The sequence below is a fragment of the Sapajus apella genome, unplaced genomic scaffold, assembly GCF_009761245.1.
Source record: "Sapajus apella isolate SASKATOON/1434 unplaced genomic scaffold, GSC_monkey_1.0 scaffold128, whole genome shotgun sequence".
NCBI lineage: Eukaryota > Metazoa > Chordata > Mammalia > Primates > Cebidae > Sapajus > Sapajus apella.
Genome location: NW_022437068.1, coordinates 1,189,323 through 1,211,059, shown reverse-complemented (window position 1 = coordinate 1,211,059; position 21,737 = coordinate 1,189,323). Strand labels below are relative to the sequence as shown.

Here is a 21,737-nt window from a genome sequence, read left to right as displayed (position 1 = left end):
CACACTGTAGAAAGATTAAGTCAAGCTAATTAATAATTCACCAGTTTACCTATTTATTGTGTTTTGAGGTGAAAACATTTAAAATCTATTATTTTAGCAATTTTGAAGTTGACAATACATCATTAACTATGGTCACCATGCTGTACAATATATCACGAAAACTTATTCCTCTTGTCTAACTGAAACTTTGCACCCTTTAACTGAAAGCTCCCCTTTCCCCTTCCACCCCACCCCCTAGTCATCGTTCTACTCTTTTCTTCTATGAGTTCAAGTAAAATTTTAAGATTCCACATAAAAGTAAGATAATGCAGTATTTGTTTTCCATGCATTTGGTTTCTTTCACTCAAGGTGATGTCCTCCAGGTTCATCTATATTGTTGCAAATGACAGAAATTCCTTCTCTGTAAATGCTATATAGTATTCCATTGTGTATATATACTACATTTTTGTGTATCCATTCATCTGTTGACAAACACTTAGATTGTTTCCATATCTTGGTTACTGTGAGTAATGCTGAAATGAACATAGTGCAAATATCTGTTCAACATATTGATTTCAAATCTTTTGGCTATATATCCAGAAGTGGGAGAGCTGGATTGTACAGTAATTATACTTTCAGTTTTCTGAAGAACCTCCACACTGTTTTCCAAAATGGTTATACTAATTTACCTTCCCATCAACAGTGCACCCTTTTCTTCACATCCTCACCAACACTTATCTTTCATCTTTTTGATAACAGTGATTCTAACAACACGTATGTCTTTTTTATATTAGTGATTCTTTTCATTAGTGATTCTATGTGAGATGTTAAAACTGTGATTCTCACAGTGAGAATCTCATTGTGGTTTTTATTTCCCTGATGATTATAGAAATACTGAGCATTTATTCATGTATCTACTGACCATTCATATGCATTCTTTTTAAAAACATCTGTTCACTGGACAGGGAAAATGTGGCACATATACACCATGGAATATTATGCAGCCATCAAAAATGATGAGTTTGTGTCCTTTGTAGGGACATGGATGAACCCGGAAACCATCATTCTCAGCAAACTGACAGAAGAGCAGAAGATCAAACACCGCATGTTCTCACTCATAGATGGGTGTTGAACAATGAGAACACATGGACACAGGGAGGGGAGCACTACACACTGGGGTCAATTGGGGGGAAATAGGGGAGGGATGGTGGTGGGTGGGGAGCTGGGGAGAGATAGCAAGGGGAGAGATGCCAGATGTAGGTGATGGGGAGGAAGGCAGCAAATCACACTGCCACATGTGTACCTATGCAACAATCTTGCATGTTCTTCACATGTACCCCCAAACCTAAAATGCAATAAAATAAATGGGGAAAAAAAAGGAAAAAAAAATAGAAAAAAAAATAAAAAAATAAAAATGTCTGTTCAGGTCCTTTGTCCATTTTCTTTAAAATTTGGTTGTTTTCTTGCTATTGTTTGCATTCCTTATACATTTTGGATATTAACCCTTTATCAGATGTATGGTTTGCAAATATTTTCTCCCAATCCATGGTTGTCTGTTCACTCCGTTGTTTCCTTTGCTGTGCAGTAGATTTTTAGTTTGATTCAATCCCATTTATCTATTTTTGCTTTTGTTGCCTGCGCTTTTGGGGTCCTATCCAAGAAGTCAATCCCATGATGTGGGTTTGGCTTAACTCAAAAGGCAGGATCAATGAAGAGTTTTAATCAAACCTTAGATGGCTATCTACCAGAGATGACATAAACAGGATTTCTAAATTATAAGAATGGGGAGAGATGTGTCTGAGCAAGGGGACTATTCCAGCGTTCTCCTCTCCCTATCCCAAACCAGGAAACACATTATATGGTCTCTAAGGATTTCTCTGTTCCCTAACTTTGTTCATTTCTTACTTGGTAGAGTGCTAGCAGCATTTGGGATTGAATGGAGATACTGTGGTAATTCTACTAGGTAGATGGAGAAAGCAAGTTTTCCTCAATCTCAGAGGGTTCCTGTTTCCAGACAGATTAAATTAGCGGATGGTTAGGTTCTCCATCATTTTCACCAGAGACCACTGGGTAGAACAGTTGATGAAGTGCCATCTTCAATGGGAGCAACAGCCCACATATAGGCACTTTATACTCACAGAATCATAACAGTCCACAAAAACAGAAGTTATAATAACATAGGAATTTCAGGAACCTAGCCCTTCTAGTATTTTTCTAAGGATTTTCCTAACCCTGAAGGCTTTCCAAGTCTAAGGAGGAATTCTGGGAGGAAGGAATAAACATTCCCATTGTCCTTAACTCTCTCCTTAAGTTTTCCCATTCCTCACCACTGAAGTTCCACCAACCCTAGGTAGGAAGCTAAACTCAAATTTTAGTCTGCAAGATTTGTAATCACCAATGCCAAAAGAGATGAAACTACTATTCACAGACATCCTAGGTTAAAAAAAAATAGAGATGTCTCCAAACGATATAATTAAAAACAATAGGCTGGGCACAGTGGCTCATGCCTGTAATCCCAACACTCTGGGAGGCTGAGGCGGGCAGATCACCTGAGGTCAGGGGTTCGAGACCAGCCTAGTCAACATAGTGAAACCCCATCTCTACTAAAAATACAAAAATTAGCCAGGTGTGGTGGTAATTCTAGCTACTTGGGAGGCTGAGGCAGGAGAATCACTTGAATCCAGGAGGCAGAGGTTGCAGTGAGCTGAGATCTCACCAGTGCACTCCAGCCTGGGCAACAGAGTGAGACTCAGTCTTGGGGAGGGGGAAAGCAAATATTATAGGAAAGTAGATTTTCCTACTTGATACCATAAGAACTTTTTAAAAATCAAAGAAATCCAATGGACTCTCTTAAGGGGCAGGAACATGAGAGCTAGGAAGAAAACTCTGAGATAAAAAGGTTCAAATCCTTTATAAATAGATAACAGATATTAAGGAGATAGGTGAAGAGTGACAACGCTACATAAAAACTCAGGTGTCCCGACTTCTAACTCAAAGCCTTTCTCCTACATAATTTAAAAGAGTAACATATTTTTTATTAAAAAAAAAACTATATATTAGGGGATTATAAAAGCCCCAGATTTGAGTAGCAATGGATATACATACTTTAAAACCTCTCACACAATTTATTTGTAAATACCTTTTAGAAAAAGGTAATATTTACGTCTTAAGTTAGCCTATTTCTGAAGTTAGCACTTCAGAAAGGCCTTCCTAATACCAAACTTTGCAAAAAAGCCTGCTTGCAAATTTGGCCTTTGATCCGCATCTAAGAACTTGGATTTCAGGAGGATAATACAATTCTCAGGACTCATAAGAGTGGTTCACTGTGCCTAAACTGTTTATGCAATGTGCTTTATGCTGAACACCTGCTTTCCTCCTATGGATGTGAAATTTTGGTATGTGTTAGGCAGAGGGTGACTAACCCTGAGTAAAGTTTGGGCACTGAGTCTAATGCATTTCCCTAGTAGACAACATTTCGCCCTTGTCACAACCTAGGAGGAATTGAATACATCCTATGTGACTCTTCTTCTAGACTTTGCCCCATGCTCCTTTTCCTTTGGCTGATTTTGCTTTGTATCCTTTCATAGTAATATATCTTAGATGTGACTATACACTAAGCCCTGGGTGTTCCCTTAGTGAGTCATCAAAAATGGGGATGGTTTTGGGGATCCCAACACATATAGTGATCCTAATTCTGTCTTCCTTAGTTTCTGCCCATTGGTCCTTCAGTTCTACCACTGAGAACAAATACTAAAGTTAATGACAAACCAATAAACACACAAAGAAACAACAATGTGAGCTATAGGAAAGATCACTAGAGGAAATAACACTTAGGTTGGGCCTTGAAGTAAGAGTGGCATACAGACAAGTGAGAAAAGAGATTATAAATCAATTTAGATATTTAAGTAAGTAATGTGAACACAGAGAAAAGGTGAGGATTGGTGTAAGAGGGGGGCATATGTGGGAGAAGAATGGCGGATTAGATGGCTACTGAGAAAAACACTACTGGGATTCTAATTCTCTAATTTTCAGGCACTGTTAGAAATCATCAGTTTACTTACAGAACTTTCCTAATCCCAGAAATGAACAAAACATATTATTTGGGTCTCTTACAAAGGACTGATCACTGTCTGAATTGCCTCCTCAAATTTTCTTTCAGAACATTTGCAATTTGCTTTCATAACAATAACAGGTAAATTAATGGAAGCTCAAATATCTAAAATGAAAAATCTAATAATGTACACAAAAATAAGGAACATAAAGCAAATTGTCTTTCGGTTACCTCTTTTATTATAGAAATGCAAAATATCTGGAATAATAGCTCATTCCTTCAGAAGTCAACAGAAGGTAATATTACATATTTCATTTTCCTTTGAAGCTGTTCTTTTTGTGACTTGATATTATGGACATTCTTATAGCAATGCATTAGGAAAGACAACTGTGCATCCATAAATAAAAGGCAGATTTTCACTTGTTTATTCAATGAGCCTTTTTCATGTGTTTATATGCCCAGCACTATAACAAATTAATAACCCTTTAACTAAACATTGTTGTCTTTAAAAAGCACTAAAATCTAAAATGCAGATCTGATAAAATCCGCTCATAAGTGAAAGTACATTAGCAAGTGATGCTGTTAAAAAAAAAGGTAACTGATTATCTTTTTTTTCTAAACTATCAGCCTTCAGACTCAACATTCTTCTTCTACCACAATTCGAACAGCAAATATCCTAAAAAATTCTAGTGGGATCTATCAATATTAGATCACTGAGACAGAAAATTAACAAAGATATTCAGGACTTGAACTCAGCTCTGGATTAAGTGAACCTGATAGTTATCTACAGAACTCCCCACCCCAAAACAACAGAATATACATTCTTCTCAGTGCCACAGGGCACTTACTCTAAAATTGATCACATAATTAGAAGTAAATCACTCCTCAGCATATGTAAAAGAACTCAAATCATAACAGTCTCTCAGACCACAGGACAATCAAATCAGAACTAAAGATTAAGAAGCTCACTGAAAACTATGCAACTACATGGAAATTGAACAACCTGCTCCTGAATGACTCCTGGATAAATAATAACAAGGCAGAAATCACGAAGTTCTTTGAAGCCAATAAGAACAAAGTGACAATGTACCAGAATCTCTGTGACATAGTTAAAGCCATGTTAAAAGGTGAGTTTACAGCACTAAATACCCACATTAAAAAGCTAGAAAGATCTCAAATTGACACCCTAACATCACACCAGAACTAGAGAATCAAGAGCAAACAAACCCCAAAGCTAGCAGAAGACAAGATATAACCAAGCTCAGAGTGGAAATGAAGAAAACAGACACACAAAAAACCCTTCCAAAAAAAAAAAAAATCAATGAATCCAGGAGGTGTTTTTTTGAAAAAAATAATAAAATAGATAGACCACTAGCTAGACTAGTAAGAAATGAGAAAAATATACATAATACAAAATTATAGTGGGGATATCACCACTGACCCCACAGAAATATAAACAAACCATCAGAGAATGCTATAAACACCTCTATGCAAATAAACTAGAAAATCTAGAAGAAACTGACAAATTCCTGGACACATACACCCTCCCAAGACTGAACCAGAAAGAAGCTGAATCCCTGAATAGACCAATAACAAGTTCTGAAATTGAGCAGAAATAAATAGCCTACCAACCAAAAACGTCCAGGACCAGATGGACTTACAGCTGAATTCTACCAGAGGTACAAAGAGGAGCTGATACCCTTTCTTCTGAAACTATTCCAAACAATTGAAAAGGAGGGACTCTCCCCTAACTCATTTTATGAGATCAGCATCACCTAATATCAAAACCTGGCAGAGAAACAAACAAAAAAAAAAAAAAAGAAAAGAAAACTTCAAGTCGGTATCCCTGATGAACATCAATGCAAAAATTTTCAGTAAAATACTGGCAAACCGAATAGAGCAGCACATCAAAAAGCTTATTCACTACAATCAAGTTGGCTTCATTCCCAGGATGCAAGGCTGGTTCAACATACACAAATCAGTAATGTAATCCATCACATAAACAGAACTAAAGACAAAAACCACATGATTACCTCAATAGACACAGAAAAGTCCTTTGATAAAATTCAACATCCCTTCATGTAAAAACTCTCAATAAACTAGGTACTGAAGGAACATACCTCAAAATAAAAAGAGCCATTTATGACAAACCCACAGCCAATATCATACTGAATTGAAGCGATCCCCTTGAAAACCAGCACAAGACAAGGATGTCCTCTCTCACCACTCCTATTCAACATAGGATTGGAATCAGGGCAATCAGGCAAGAGAAAGAAATAAAGGATATTCAAACAGGAAGAGAGGAAGTCAAGATGTCTCTCTTTACAGATGACATGATCCTGTATCTAGAAAATTGATCATCTCAGCCCAAAAGCTTAAGCTGATGAGCAACTTCAGCAAAGTCTCAGGATACAAAATCAATGTGCAAAAGCCACAAGCATTCCTATACACCAACAACAGGCAAGCAGAGAGCCAAGTCATGAATAAACTCCCATTCACAATTGCTAAAAAGAATAAAATACCTAGGCATACAGCTAACAAGGGAAGCGAAGACCTCTTCAAGAAGAACTACAAACCACTGCTCAAGAAAATCAGAGAGGATCCAAACAAACTAAAAACATCCCATGTTCATGAACAGGAAGAATCAATATGGTGAAAATAGCCATACTGCCCAAAGTAATTTACAGATTCAATGGTATTCCCATTAAACTGCCATTGACATTCTTCACAGAATTAGAAGAAACTATTTTAAAATTCATATGGAACCAAAAAAGAGTTTGTATAGCCAAGACAATCCTAAGCAAAAAGAACAAAGTTGGAGGCATCACACTACTGGACTTCAAACTACATTACAAGGCTACAGTAACCAAAACAGCATGGTAATAGTACAAAACCAGACACATAGACCAATGGAAAAGAAAACAGAACTCACAGGTAAGACTGCACATAACCATCTGATCTATAACCACCTGATCTTCAACAAACCTGACAAAAACAAGCAATAGGGAAAGGATTCCCTATTTAATAAATGGTACTGGGAGAACTGGCTAGCCATATGTAGAAAGCTGAAACTGGACCCCTTCCTTACACCTTATGCAAAAATTAACTAAAGATGGATTAAAGAATTAAAAGTAAAACTAAAAACTATAAAAATCCTAGAAGAAAATTTAGGCAATACCATTTAGCACACAGGCATGGGCAAAGATTTCATGATGAAAGCAATTGCAACAAAAGCAAAAATTGACAAACGAGGTCTAACTAAACTAAAGAGCTTCTGTACAGCAAAAGAAACTATCATCACAGTCAATAGGCAACTTACAGAGTGGAAGAAAATTTTTATAATCTATCCACCTGACAAAGGTCCAATATCCAGAATCTACATGGAATTTACACAAATTTACGAGAAAAGAATAACCCCATTAAAAAGTGGGCAAAGAACATAAACAGACACTTCTCAAAAGAAGACATTCATACAGCCAGCAAACATATGAAAAAAAGCTCAACATCACTATCATTAGATAAATGCAAATCAAAACCACAATAAGATACCATCTCACACCAATCAGAATGGTGATTATTAAAAAGTCAAGAAACAAATGATGCTGGCAAAATTGCATAGAAATAAAAATGCTTTTACACTGTTGATGGGAATGTAAATTAGTTCAACCATTGTGGAAGACAGTGTGGTGATTCTGCAAAGATCTAGAACCAGAAATACCATTTGACCCAGCAAGCCCATTACTGGGTATATACCCAAAGGAATATAAATCATTCTGTTACAAAGGTACACGCACACGCATATTCATGGAAGCACTATTCACAATAGCAAACACATGGAATCACTCCAAATGCCCATCAGTAATAGACTGGATAAAGAAAATGTGGTACATATACACCATGGAATACTATGCAACCATAAAAAGGAATGAAATTATGTCCTTTGCAGGGACATGGAGCTGGAAACCATTATCCTCAGCAAATTAATATAGGAACATAAAACCAACCACCACATATTCTCACTTGTAAGTAGGAGCTGAACAATGAGAACATATGGACACAGGGAGGGGAACAACACACTGGGGCATGTCGGGGTTGGGGTTGGGGGAGGAAGAGCATTAGGAAAAACAGCTAATGCATGCTGGGCTTAATACCTAGCAGATGGGTTGATAGGTGCAGTAAACCATCATGGTACATGTTTACGTAGGTAATCAACCTGCACATCCTCCACATGTGCCCGGGAATTTAAAAGAAAAATATTTTTCTAAAAACAAAAAAAAATTCTATGCAAGGTTTGATTAAAATCTATAGCTGTGCTTACAGTTATTCTTATATTAATTTTCTTGGGAGTGAAACCATCACAATTGGGTTACTGATATCAAGCTCAATGCTTAATTTTACACATTAACCTACAAGTGTGAGACTAGATCCCAGAGATACTGTAGCGAGACTGCCCCATCGTAAACCTGTGCTGAGTAGTAAAGTTAATCAGAAAAAAATAAGAGAGGAAACTGTAACTCCACTTCCAACACTTCTCCCTCTCATATTCTATTCCACTGGTCAGCAGCTGGCTCAGTCTTCCTTCAACACCTCTTCTTTCAACTAAAGCTATACAACTTTTCAGGTAAAAGTTAACTTTAATCAATCTTGTTATCCAAACCATCTGTCACTACAGAGGCATTTGACATGTTGTAATCTTAGCAACTCTGGGCCATTTGAATGACATCAAATTTGTTTCCAGAAGCAGTTTCAAAGAGGTCTGTAATGGGATAGTTCAAAACACAGTTCTAGCACTAATGAACCATGTGAGGTTAGACACGTTACTTAACCTTTCTTAGCTTTGGTGAGTAATAATACTTACCTAACATAATTGTTGTGAGGTTAAATTAAAATGAGTAAAACACTTAGCATAGCGTCTCACACCTAGTAATGACTGATAAAAAGGTATGTGTTATTAGTATGATTCCCTTGAAATCGTTTTTTGCTCCATTCTCACTTCCCATGGTGATGTTACCATAATCAAAATTTTGTACACACAGTCTGAGAAAAGAAATATAATTACTTTTAGGTTCAAAAAACAATCTGAGAAATGTATTTTATGTACTAAAACACTAGATTTTGCCTAACATTTTAGTGGCTCATAGGGACAAGCAGACTACCTAAAAATCACTACTGAGAAAATTCAAGAAATGTGGTAATACGACTGCACTTATTCCAGGAAGTTATCGCCTCACGCTGGTATTATTTATTAGCCTCCCCACTAGCCTGCTTTTCCCCATCTCTAAAGCCAGCATGGCATAAGAAGAAAAAGCATGAACTCTGCAGTGAGTCAGACATATATTCTAGTCCTGGCTTTACAACTTACTAGCTATGTGACTTGAGCTTGTTACTCTACCCTTTTCTGTAAAGGTACCTCAATATCTTCATCTATAAAATGGTGACAATAAGAGTATATATCTCACAGGATTGTTGTAAAGATTAAGTGAATTAGTGTATGATCTAAAGTATTTACAACCGTGACTGGCAAATAGTATTCAAGGAATATTGGCTGGTAATAATATCAGCTATATGCTCTTTAAAGACAGTGACTAACTCATTGTTTTAAAAATTCCAAGTGTGGCCTAGTGTTGCAAATAGGTTATCAGACTTGCTTTACTAAATAAATGAGTAACTATAAAAAAGCACTTATATACTCCTAATGCAATTTCAGAAATGGAAAACATCCTTTAAATCACTGGCCATATACAGGATAAAATATTGCTCCAGTAATTCTTAATATGTAAGGAATTTGTTATCAAGGAAGAGGAAGAATAAAATAACTTTTAAAATAATGATCCTGAGGATTTAATTTTTTAATTTAAAGAATACTGCAAGGCTAAGAAGAAATAAAACTGAGTAGCATTCTCAGATAAATGTGGACTACAGGTTATTTCATTCTTCTACTATAATAGCAAGACATCCTTTTATTATAAGCCTCCACCTGTGTTGGTTATTAAAAACCATATATCATAGCAATTGATGTCATATCAATTGTACCCAAAGTAATTTTCCTCCAAATAGAATAACAGATTTCCCATTATATTATCTAAGCATTTAATGTAAAAGGTTTTCCCCACAATCTCAATTCTACTCCTTTGGAGAAGATGAAACTCTATGTTATGAAAATAACCTTTGTGGCAACCTTAAGCTAATCTAGAATGCAATGATGCATAGAAAGGCCACTGGGCTAAAAATAACACCTGGGTTTTCATATAAGCTGATCAACCATACATTTAAGAACTTGGGCCAATCATTTCATGAGTCTGGGCCTCAGTTTCCTCATTTATCTAGTTGAAAAACTGTTAATATTCACATTGTTGTGAGGAGGATAAAATAATTAATGACAGTACCTATTTAGTAAGCTATGAAGTATTAAACAGATGTGTAATGATATAATTAATTTAAAATTAGTAATTCTTGAAGGAGAATGGCACTTTCAAGTCCCTTTGATAACAAGAAAGAAACCCACTATAAATTACTTTAACAAAACAGAATTTATTGCAAGGATATAGGGATATCTCAGAGAACTCCAAAGCTGCACCTCTTGAGAAACTGGAATCAGAACCAAATTTTCCCTCTCTCTCATCTCTGGCTTTTCACTAGTTCCAATCAGTGTGTCTTGAGCCCAGTTTCAGGTTTTCAGAGATTAGCCTGGCTTAGATCCAGTGTCTATCCCTGGCCCAAATAGAGGGAGTAGGAAGAGTTCTTAGAAAAAGGAGAGCAGCATGAGCTGAACAAACACGTTAATGTTTACTAATACAGGCCAGTTAGAAATATTTTAAATAATAAGTCCCAATGGCGAGGAAGTCCCAATGGCAAGGATTTATACACGTTTTTCTTCCAAGTTCCAGGTCATAGTAGCGTGACCAAAGAGGGTAGGAGCAAGGAAAATGTAAGTATATTTAAAGGCGAATTATTTACAACATTAACTTAAGCCTAATGCAACTATCTTAATATCGTGAGAGCTACAAGAGATGAATCCAGGTTTTAAAGCTTCGAAATCTGAGTATTAAGCAATTCCCAGCCTTGTCTTTCCCGACTACCTGACCTCCTTCCAACACACGGTAATTATGTTCCATCGTAATGAACTGTTTATGTTCTTCAAATATGCCATGCATCTTCATGTCCCAATATCTCTCTTTACTCATTCATTCAACAAATATTACTTGAGGACCTACTATGTCACAAATATTATTGTAAGCACTACCCAAGACCTCACAGAGTTTACATTCTAATAGATCAAGAACAAATAAGTATACAAATAATTACTGATACTGATATGCACAATGAAGGAAATACCCTGATCAACCAAATAAGCTGCCAAGCATAAGTAGTGTTACCTAAAGAGGGTATACACACAGAGGATGAGAAAGGCAGGACTCCTCAGTTCCTGATGTTTGCCAAAGGTGGGAGAGTACTTTTCTTCCAATTTCCCTGGCCCTCCTCCTCACTCACTTTTGCTCCTCCCCTTTCTTTATCTAGCCTTTAAATATTAGAGTTCCTCATTGTCTGGTCCTGAATAAAAAAGTACTGCATAGCTAAGAGAAGTTTTAAGGCCTGTGCTGTCCACACAGTTTTCTACCAACCACATCATCCACAGTTAATCCTTTTTACTAATTTTTCATTTATCCTTCCAGTGTTTCTTTTTGAAAATATAAGTAAATGCATATATATTCATACTTCTCCCATTTCTTAAATAAAAGCATAATATACATATTACTATAAAGCTCTACTCTTTTCACTTTTATATGAGACATAAGTTTCTTTCTATGATTGTATTGTGTATCATTGGGTAGATGTTTCATAATAATGGGCATTTGTGTTCTTTCCCAGCCTGTCAGTACAGTATTACAAATGATACCCGACTTGAATGTTGATGTCCAACCAAGAGCTAGAAATGAAATCTTAGGCCTGCATGAGGCAGACAATGGAATTAAGACTCAAGTATAAATCCATGCCACAGAGCAACAACAACAAAAACTAATTTGAATATAAAAACAAGTGAAATATAAAAACTGGACAACAATAACACACAATCAGAATAAGACTATGAAGTTGTTCCAGAGAAGGATAAAGAATTTGACTGAATTTGGACTTTAAGTCAACCACAACTTTAAAATTTTAAGAGCATTCACTAACAATACAAACAGAATATATAACTTCCAAATTAATGGACTGAAAAAAGAGTGGGAGGGCTTGCAATCTGGTAGAAGAAAAGAAAAAGAAAATAATAGTAAAAACACAGTAGTGAGCATTATACAAACAGCAGAAATAAATCTAACAGATCAGTAATTATAATAAAAGCAAAACTTCAAGTTAAGATAAATATTGTCAGATTGATTTTAAAAAATTCATGTGTAGGCTGTTTTGCATGAGACACACCTAAAACATATAAACATAGACAGGCCGAAAGTAAAGGGATAGAAAAAGATATACCAGGCTAAAATTAGACAAAACTGTATGACGGATGAAACGGAACTAATGGCAAAAAGCATTGATGGAGAAAAAAAGAGGCCTTTTATATATAATTAACAGGAGTAATCTAGCAAGAAGACAGGACTACTCAGAAACATGTATGGCCCTAATTCATAGCTTCTAAATATCTGAAGCAAAAGTTGACAGACTTACAAGGAAAAACTGACAAGTCTACAATTGAAGTGGCAGATTTTAAGAAACCTCTCTGGATAACTGATAAATTAAGAACAAGTAAATTATCAACTATGTGAATATTTATATAATAATTAGCAAGTTTGATCCAATGAATGTTTTAGATACCAACAATTAGAGAGTACATTCTTCTTAAGCACGTAGGAAACATTTACAAAAATCAATCAATCCAAGGCTTGTAAAACAAGCCTCAACAAATTTCAAAGATTTTATCCTTGGCTCCAATGCACATATAACATAAATTATAAACCAATAGCAGAAATATTGCTTAATATTCTGTCTTTTGCTTAAAAATGACAGAATGAACATAAATAGTTAACTTTTTACCTCCAGAAATCCAACTATAATAAATGTAAAGGGTTGCTTTATTTTTGGTTTTTAGTTATAAACCCACAAGGATGAAGAGAATGGAAGAAGAAATGGCAGCAACAAAATTGTGGGTATTAGAGAATGGAGGGAGTGGTAACTGACTGCAGATTTGAGAAAGCTGAGTCCTAAGCCAGCAGTGGGAAAAAGCAGCCTGGTTTATACCATGGAACATCTAAAAGTTTCTGGAAGTGGTGTTGTATATACAGGTTAGTTGATTATTATTAAGTAAGACTTAGGCCTCTATGTCATCTCCACTGTTATGCTTGGTTGGGTGACTCATCACCCTGGAACCCCTTAATCCATGCAGGAAACCAGGATTTATTCTCTGAAGAAGTTAAAAAGCGGGGTTTTTGGCCTAGAGACCACTATTACTTTTGAAGATGCAGATGCTTTACCGAAAACATGTAGAACAAAGGGAAAACTTACTTTCTAACAGTTGAAAGAACCCAGTCCATTCCACACTGAAATTGTAGAATGCTGGGAGCCATGATCATACCCTTCCACAAAGAGTAAGAGAGAGCTTTCTAAGTGGTTTAAGAAAAACAATTTAGATATTGCCATACTGATAAGGTCTACTGGATCATCTGATAGTGAGGCCCATATCTGGTAAGCTCTACCCAAATGGACAGCGCTTTCAACTAGCCTTTAGTGCTCTTTTTTCTTGAGCATGTTTTAATAGACTATGGAATAAAACACAGAGATCAAACCCATCAACAACAACAAAAAAAGTAACCTGGAGAAACAGACACTATGCAGAGAAATGAAAGCTTTAAAGGTTATTATTAATATTCTCACAAAGATAATGAATCCATGACAAAAAACAGGATGAATAAGGAAGCAACTGGAGAAAAATAAAGAGCTCTTGGAAGCTAAAAACATAAATAGGTGAAAGGCCCAGAAATAAACCTTCACATTTATAGCCAACTGACTTTTGGTGAGGGTACCAAGACAAGTCAATGGAGAAACAAAAGCATATTCTGAACAATGGTGCTGGGACAACCATATCCATATGCAAAATAATGAATTTAGACCATGATTTCATAACTACATACAGAAATGAACTCAAAATGAAGGGCTTAAATTTAAAAGCTAAATCTATACAATTCTTAAAATTAAATATAGCCATAAATCTTTGTGACCTTGGGCTAGCTAACAGATATGACCTCAAAACCACAACCAACAAAGGAAAAAATAAACACATTTGGACTTTAACAAAATTAAAATTTCTTGTGCTTCAAAATATACTATCAACAAAAATTCAACTCATAGGAGAAAATATCTGCAAATCATGTATCTGATAAGCATTTGATATCCATAATATATAATGTACTCTTATATTTCAATAATAAAAAGACAACCCAATTATAAAATAGTCAAAAGATTTGAATAGACATTTCTCCAAAGAACATGTACACAAATAGCCAAAATCACATAAAAAGATACTCAACATCCAATGATGTGTTGCTGGGGCCTAATGTTCTCAGATAACAGTAGAAAACCAAAATTTGTTGTCATCTCTTTAAAGAATCGAGAATTGCATACAAAAAAACTTACATAAATTAAAAAGATGAATATATTTACAGGTATAAATGAAAACTGCTTCCAACTCAAGGCAAGTAACAGCCCACGGTTTTTTGGCAGGAAAACATCAACTAAGAAAGGAAACTGGGTCCTATGGCTTGGACTTTTCCAACCCTGACAGACCAGCAGGACAGAAACCACTAACTCAAGAGCCCCTGCCAGCCTCTAGAGAAATCCCAGAACACTCAGCCCCGACACATTAATATCCTGTACAGACTGGAGACTGCTGGCCATGTAGACTCTTCAAGCCACAGACTTGTCTTCCACAAGCATGTTCTTATCTCAGCCACAAAGTGACCAAGCCACATGTACTAAGGGGTAAAATCAAAGATATGTATAGGTATTCTACAAATACCAAGCAGGAACAGTTAATTTGAATACAAGGTCAAAATCAGCAACAAGTTCTACAATCCAGTGCTGATATCAGATACAAGCTTCAAGGACAATTTCTTTTTGAAGGCTTATTCCAGTTTCATGAGGCTAGCATGAGGTATATGCATTTGCCAGGGACAAATTTATACTTCTGAATGAACCCATGCAGCAAATGCTACATATCTGCTTGCAGTCCATTTAGAAGCATTTGCAGTGGAAAAACGAGGGGCCAACTTGTCGTACTCCTGCTTGCTAATCCACATCTGCTGGAGGTGGACAGTGAGGTCAGGATGGAAGCGTGGAACCACACAGAGTACTTGCACTCTGGGGGGCACAATGATCTTGATCTTCACGGTGCTGGGTGCCAGGATGGTGATGTCCTTCTGCATCCTGTTGGCAATGCCCGGGTACATGGTGGTGCCACCAGACAGCACTGTGTTGGCGTATAGGTCTTTGCGGATGTCCACATCACACTTCATGATGGAGTTGAAGGTGGTCTCGAGGATGCCTCAAGATTCCATGCCTAGGAAGGAAGGCGAACAGAGCCTCCAGACACCAGAACTGATCATTGCCAATGGTGATGACCTGGCTGTCGGGTAGGTCCTAGCTCTTCTCCAGGGAGGTGGAGGATGTGGCAGTGGCCATCTCCTGCTCGAAGTCCAGGGTGACATAGCACAGCTTCTCCTTGAAGGATCTCCCTCTCGGCCATGGTGGTAAAGCTATAGTTGCGCTTTGTGAGGATCTTCATGAGGTAGTTGGTTAGGTCCCTGCCAGCCAGTCCAGACACAGTATGGCGTGGGGGAGCATGTAGTCCTCGCAGATGGGCACCATGTGGTTGACCCTGTCTCCAGAGTCTATGACAATGCCAGTGGTGTGCCCAGAGGTGTAGAGGGACAGCATGGCCTGGATGGCCACATACATGGCCTGGGTATTGAAGGTCTCAAACATGATCTGAGTCATCTTCTCTCTGTTGGCCTTGAGGTTCACAGGGTTCACAGGGACCTTGGTCAGCAGCACCAGGTGTTTCTCCAGGGCCACATGCAGCTCTTTGTAGAAGGTGTGATCTCCATGTAATCCCAGTTGGTGATGATGCTGTGCTCGATGGGGCCAGGGTTCCCATCTTCAGGCCAGGATGCCATGCTTGCTCTGGGCCTTATCACCTACACAGAAGTCCTTCTGGCCAGGGTGCCCAACAATGGAGGGGAAAATGACTCAGAGGGGGGCATCATCCCCAGCAAAGCCAGCTTTGCACATGCTGGAGACACTGTCAATGACCAGCATGGCGATCTCTTCTTCCATTGTGACAGGTGAAGGAGTAGGGCAGCAGAGCAGCAAGAGGACACGGTGCGCAGGTTGGTGGCAATGACTGAGTGATACTCAGTGTCACTAACCATCAGGAAAATGCAAATCAAACTGGAGTATCAGACATTTATAGTGGCTATGCCCATCATCTCAGCACTTTGGGAGGCCAAGGCAGGAGGATCACTTGAGCTTGAGGAAACCAAGACCAACCTGCGCAATATAGCGAGACCTCATCTCTACTAAAAATTTTAAAAATTAGCCAGGCATGCTGGTGTGTGCCTGTGGTCCCAGCTACTCAGGAGGCTGAGGTGGGAGGACTGATTGAGCCTAGGAGATTGAGGCTGCAGTGAGCTATGACCATGCCACTGCATTCCATCCTGGGCAACAGAATGAGACTGTCTCAAAAAAACAAAACAAATAAGACTGAGGTACCAAATCACACCCAGTAGGATAAATATAATTCAAAAGGTGAACAAGAAGAAATGTTGGTGAGGATGTGGAGAAACTGGAACCCTCACCAACTGCTGGTGGAAATTTAAATGGTACACTTGGAAAAACAGCTGGGCAGTTCCTCAAAACATTAGAGTTATCAAAGAAGCCAGCAATTTCACTTCTTAGGTATACCCAAAGGAGTATAAAACACATGTTCACGCCAGGTGCGGTGGCTCACACCTGTAATCCCAGCACTTTGGGAGGCCGAGGTGGGCAGATGACGAGGTCAAGCGTTTGAGAACAGCCTGGCCAACATGGTGAAACCCCATCTCTACTTAAAATACAAAAATTAGCCAGCTGTGGGAGCGTGTGCCTATAATCCCCGCTGCTCAGGAGGCTGAGGCAGGAGAATCACTTGAACCCATTGCAATGAGCTGAGACTGTGCCACTGCACTCCAGCCTGGGCGACAGGGTAAGACTCTGTCTCAAAAAAAAAAAAAATGTTCACACAACTTGTACACAAAGGTTCACAGCAGAGTTATTCATGTGGCCAAAAAGTGAAAACAACCCAAATGTCCATCAACTGACGAATAAACAAAATGTGGCATAAACATGACGGAATGTCAGCAATAAAATGGAATGAAGTACTGATGCATGCTACAACATGGATGGATCTTGAAAACATTATGCTAAGTGAAGAAGGCCAGTGACAGGAGACCACGTATTATATGATTCCATTTATATGAAGTGTTCGGAATAGGCAACTCCGTAGAGGCAGAAAGCGGATTAATGTTGCCCTAAGGCTGAGAGGGTATGGAGAAATAGGGGTATGACTACCAATGGGTACAGAGCTTTATTTCTGGGTAATGAAAATGTTCTAAAATTGATTGTGGTGTCTGGTAGTTGCACAATCCTCTGGCTGTACTAAAAACCATTGGATTGCACACTAAGTGGGCAACATTTTTAAAGAGAGAAAATAATATCACAGAAAAAAATCTCATTAGGAAGGTTGGAAGAAAAGTCAAGGAAATATTCCTAACAATACAGAAAAAAACTCGGAAGTGAAAAACAGAAGTGAAAACATTTAAATCTGTTGATCAATTCAGGTCAACATCCAAATAAGAGTAGCCCTAGAAAGACAGCACAGAAAAATATGGATTGGAAATCAACAATGAAGGAATTCAAGAAAATACCCCAGAATTGAAGGGCTTGTTACCCAGACTGAAAGAGCTCCAGAGAGTCAAGCAAAATAAATGAAAATAGATTCTCACCAAGATTCATCATTATAAATTTCAGAAAAACAAGCCAAAAAGAAAATTCCAAATGCTTTCAGGGAAGAGGGTGGGAACAGATCAATATCCAAAAGATTACCTGCAAACTTCCCAGAAGCAATACTGGAAGCTGGAAGATAAATGAGCAATGCCTTCAACACTCTAAGGAAGCATGACTTCCAACCTAAAATTCTAAAGCCAGCAAACTATCAATTAAGTACAAGAATAGTATAAAGATATTTTCAGACATGAAACGTTAAGCTTTAACTGTTTCTATAAAAAGATCTATCAAGTGGTAAATATATGCCAAATACACTTATTACCTTTGAGTTCAAATTTTTATTCATTCATTCAAGACAAGTTCTCACTCTGTCACCCAGGTTGGAGTGCTGTGGCATAATCACAGCTCACTGCATCCTTGACCTCCCAAGGCTTAGGTGATCCTCCTACCTCAGCCTCCCAAGTAGCTGGGACTATAGGCATACACTACCACACCTGCCTAATTTTTCTTTTTGTAGAGACAGGGTTTTGCTACATTGCCCATGCTGGTCTCAAACTCCTAAGGCTCAAGTGGTCCCACCACCTCAGCCTTCCAAAGTGCTGTTATTACAGGCATGAGCCCACCATGATACCCTTCTGCCATGACTGTAAGTTTCCTGAGGCCTCCCCAGTCATGTGGGAGTCAATTAAACATCTTTCCTTTATAAATCACCCAGTCTTGACTAGTTCTTTATAGCAATGTGAGAATGGACTAACATACTTGTAAAGAGGTTCTCGAACAGAACTACTGTATATTCTGAATGTGAGTACCTTCTGTGATGCTGGGACTCCAGCATATTTATTTTCAAATCCTACATAATAAATATTCTGATATAAGTACCTAAATGTAACGGTGAAGTAGGTGAATTATTTGGGCTGAAAAACTCAGTAGCCATGCAAATATTCAGTCTGCATAAGAGTCAGCCAGATTTTCTACCAATGCCTCCAAGAGCTTTGGTGAACATATTTAGTTCATCCCTTAAAGTTTAATACAATTTCCCCCAAGTCTTTATTCTAAAAATAAAGACTGGATCCAATTATCCCTTTGTTTTCATAAGTAGGATTTTATTTGTTTTCACTTTTGACATTGAAACAGGTGCTTTCATTTTTTTGAATTATATTTTTCAGAATGGTTTTAGATGTACAGAAAAAACTATAAAAGAAAGCACAGAGTTCCCACGATCCCCAAAGCTAGCTTTCCATACCATCATCTGACATTAGTATATTAGTTGTTGTTATTAATGAGCCAATACTGATTCATTATTATTAACTAAAGTACATACTTTATCCAGATTTCCTTCGTTTTTTTTTTTTTTTTATCTTTACCACGATATCATTCACATACCACACAATTCATCCTTTTAAAGTGTGCAATTCAGTAGGGTTTAGTATATTTACCACTATCTAATTCTAGAGTATTTTTGTTACCCAAAGCAGAGACCATGTACCCATTACCAGTTACCTCCCAAAGCCTCATCCCCACATGCAGCCATAGGTAACTACTAATCTGCTTTCTGTCTCTATAGAGCTGCCTATTCTGGACTCTTCATATAGATGGAATCATACACCATGTGGTCTCTTGTTACTGGCTTTTTAATAATTTCAACTTTTATTTTAGATTTGGGGGTGCCTCTGCAGGTTTTGCTACATGGGTATATTGCATGATGCTGAGGTTTGGGGTATGACTGATCCCATCAGCCAGGTAGTAAGCATAGTACTCAACAGGTTTTCCAACCATTGCCCCCTACCCTCCTTCCTACCTCAAGTAGTCTCTATTGTTATCAACTTTATGTCCACGAATACCCAATGTTTAGCTCCCACTTACAAATGAGAACATGTGGTATTTGGTTTTCTGTTCCTGTTATTAATTCGTTTAGGATAATGGCCTCCAACTGCATCCATGTTGCTGAAAAGGACATAATTTCATTCCTTTTTATGGCTGTATAGTATTCCACAGTATATATGTACTACCTTTTCTTTATTAAATCCACTGCTGATGAGCACCTATGTTGATTCCACATCTTTACTACTGTGAATAGTGCTGCAATTAACATATAAGTGCATGTGTTTTTTTGATAAAATAATTTATTTTCTTTTGAGTATATACCCAGTAATGGGATTACTGGGTTGAACAGTTTGGTTTAAAGTTCTTTGAGAACTCTCCAAACTGCTTTCCACAGTGGCTGAACTAATTTACATTACCACCAGCAGTGTATAGGTGTTCCCTTTACTTTGCAGCCTGACCAGCATCTGTTGTTTTTTGACTTTTCATAGTAGCCATTCTGAATGATGTGAAATGGTATCTTATTGCAGTTTTCATTTGCATTTATCTGATCACTGTTATTGGCATCTTTCACTTAGCATAATGTTTCCAAGGTCATCCATGTTGTAGCATATATCAGTACTTAATTCCATTTTAATGCTGAATGGCATTCCATCATAGAGCTATACTACGTTTTGTTTACCTATTTATCAGTTGGCAAACAATGCTATGAAAATTTGTATACAAGTTGTTGGGTGAACATGTGTTTTAAATTCTTTTGGGTATACCTATGAGTGGAATTGATGGCTCATATGGTAACTATGTTTAACTTCTGAGGAACTAACAAACTGTGTTGCAAGTGCACCATTTCACATTTCCACCATCAATGTATAAGGGTTCCAATTTCGCTACATCTTCACCAACACTTGTTATTCTGTCCTTTTTATTATGGTTGTTCTAGGGCGTATAAAATTGTATCTCATTGTGGCTTTGGGCCACATTTCCCTGAAGACTAATAAGGTTGAGCATCTTTTCATGTACTGTTGACCTTTTCTTTGGAAAAATGTCTATTCAAATCCTTTTCCCCTTAAAAATATGAGTTGTCTCTTTATTGTTGAGTTTTAAGAACTCTAGATATTCTGGATATTAGAACTCTATTAGCTATATGATTTACTTTCCCTCCACCCCATATTCTGTGAATTCTTTTCATCGTATTTATAGTATCATTTGAAACACAAGTTTTAAATTTTGATGAAGTTCAATTTATTTATATTTGCTTTGGTTGTTTGTGTCTAAGTATAGATTTCCTTAGTTTTTAACCTAATGACATTTTCTGTTCCAGGATCCCATACAGGATACCACATTAATCATGATGTCTCCCTTAAGCTCTCCTCTTGATAGTTTCTCAGACTTTCCATGTTTTTGATAATTTTAACCATTTTAATAAGTATTGTCCAGGTGTTCTGTAGACTGCTCCTCAATTGGTCTTTATCTAATGTTTTTCTCAAGGTTAGAGTTAAAAGTTCGAGAAAAAAAGGTCACAGGTATTAAGTACCATTTTAGTCACATGTCAACGGTCTATACTACCAACGTGACTTACTACTGTTGATGACTTTGATTACCTGACTGAGGGAGTGTTTGTCAGTTTCTCCACTGTAATCTTTTTTCCTACTTTCCCTACTGTACTCTTTGAAAGGACGTCACTATGCACAGCTCATTCTTGACTGGGAAGTTATATTCCACCTTCTTGATGCAGAGTATCTACATAAATTATTGGAAATTATACTGCATGGTAGATTTTTTCCTCTTCTCCCTTTATTTATTTGCATCAGTATGGACCTATGGATATTTATTAAATATGTTGAATTATGACCCA

The 21,737-nt window shown here is 37.4% G+C and overlaps 1 protein-coding gene and 1 long non-coding RNA gene across 3 annotated transcripts in view; both read right to left on the bottom strand.

The window, feature by feature from the left end:
* LOC116539378 overlaps positions 1-16,569 on the bottom strand; it is a 29,017-nt gene extending 12,448 nt beyond the window's left edge. The window contains exon 1 of the long non-coding RNA XR_004264021.1: positions 14,551-16,569. This is a non-coding gene — a long non-coding RNA (uncharacterized LOC116539378). The remainder of the gene's footprint in view (positions 1-14,550) is intronic.
* The window catches only part of SYN2 (synapsin II), a 237,243-nt gene that overhangs the window by 156,383 nt on the left and 59,123 nt on the right, over positions 1-21,737 (bottom strand). The window lies entirely within an intron of this gene.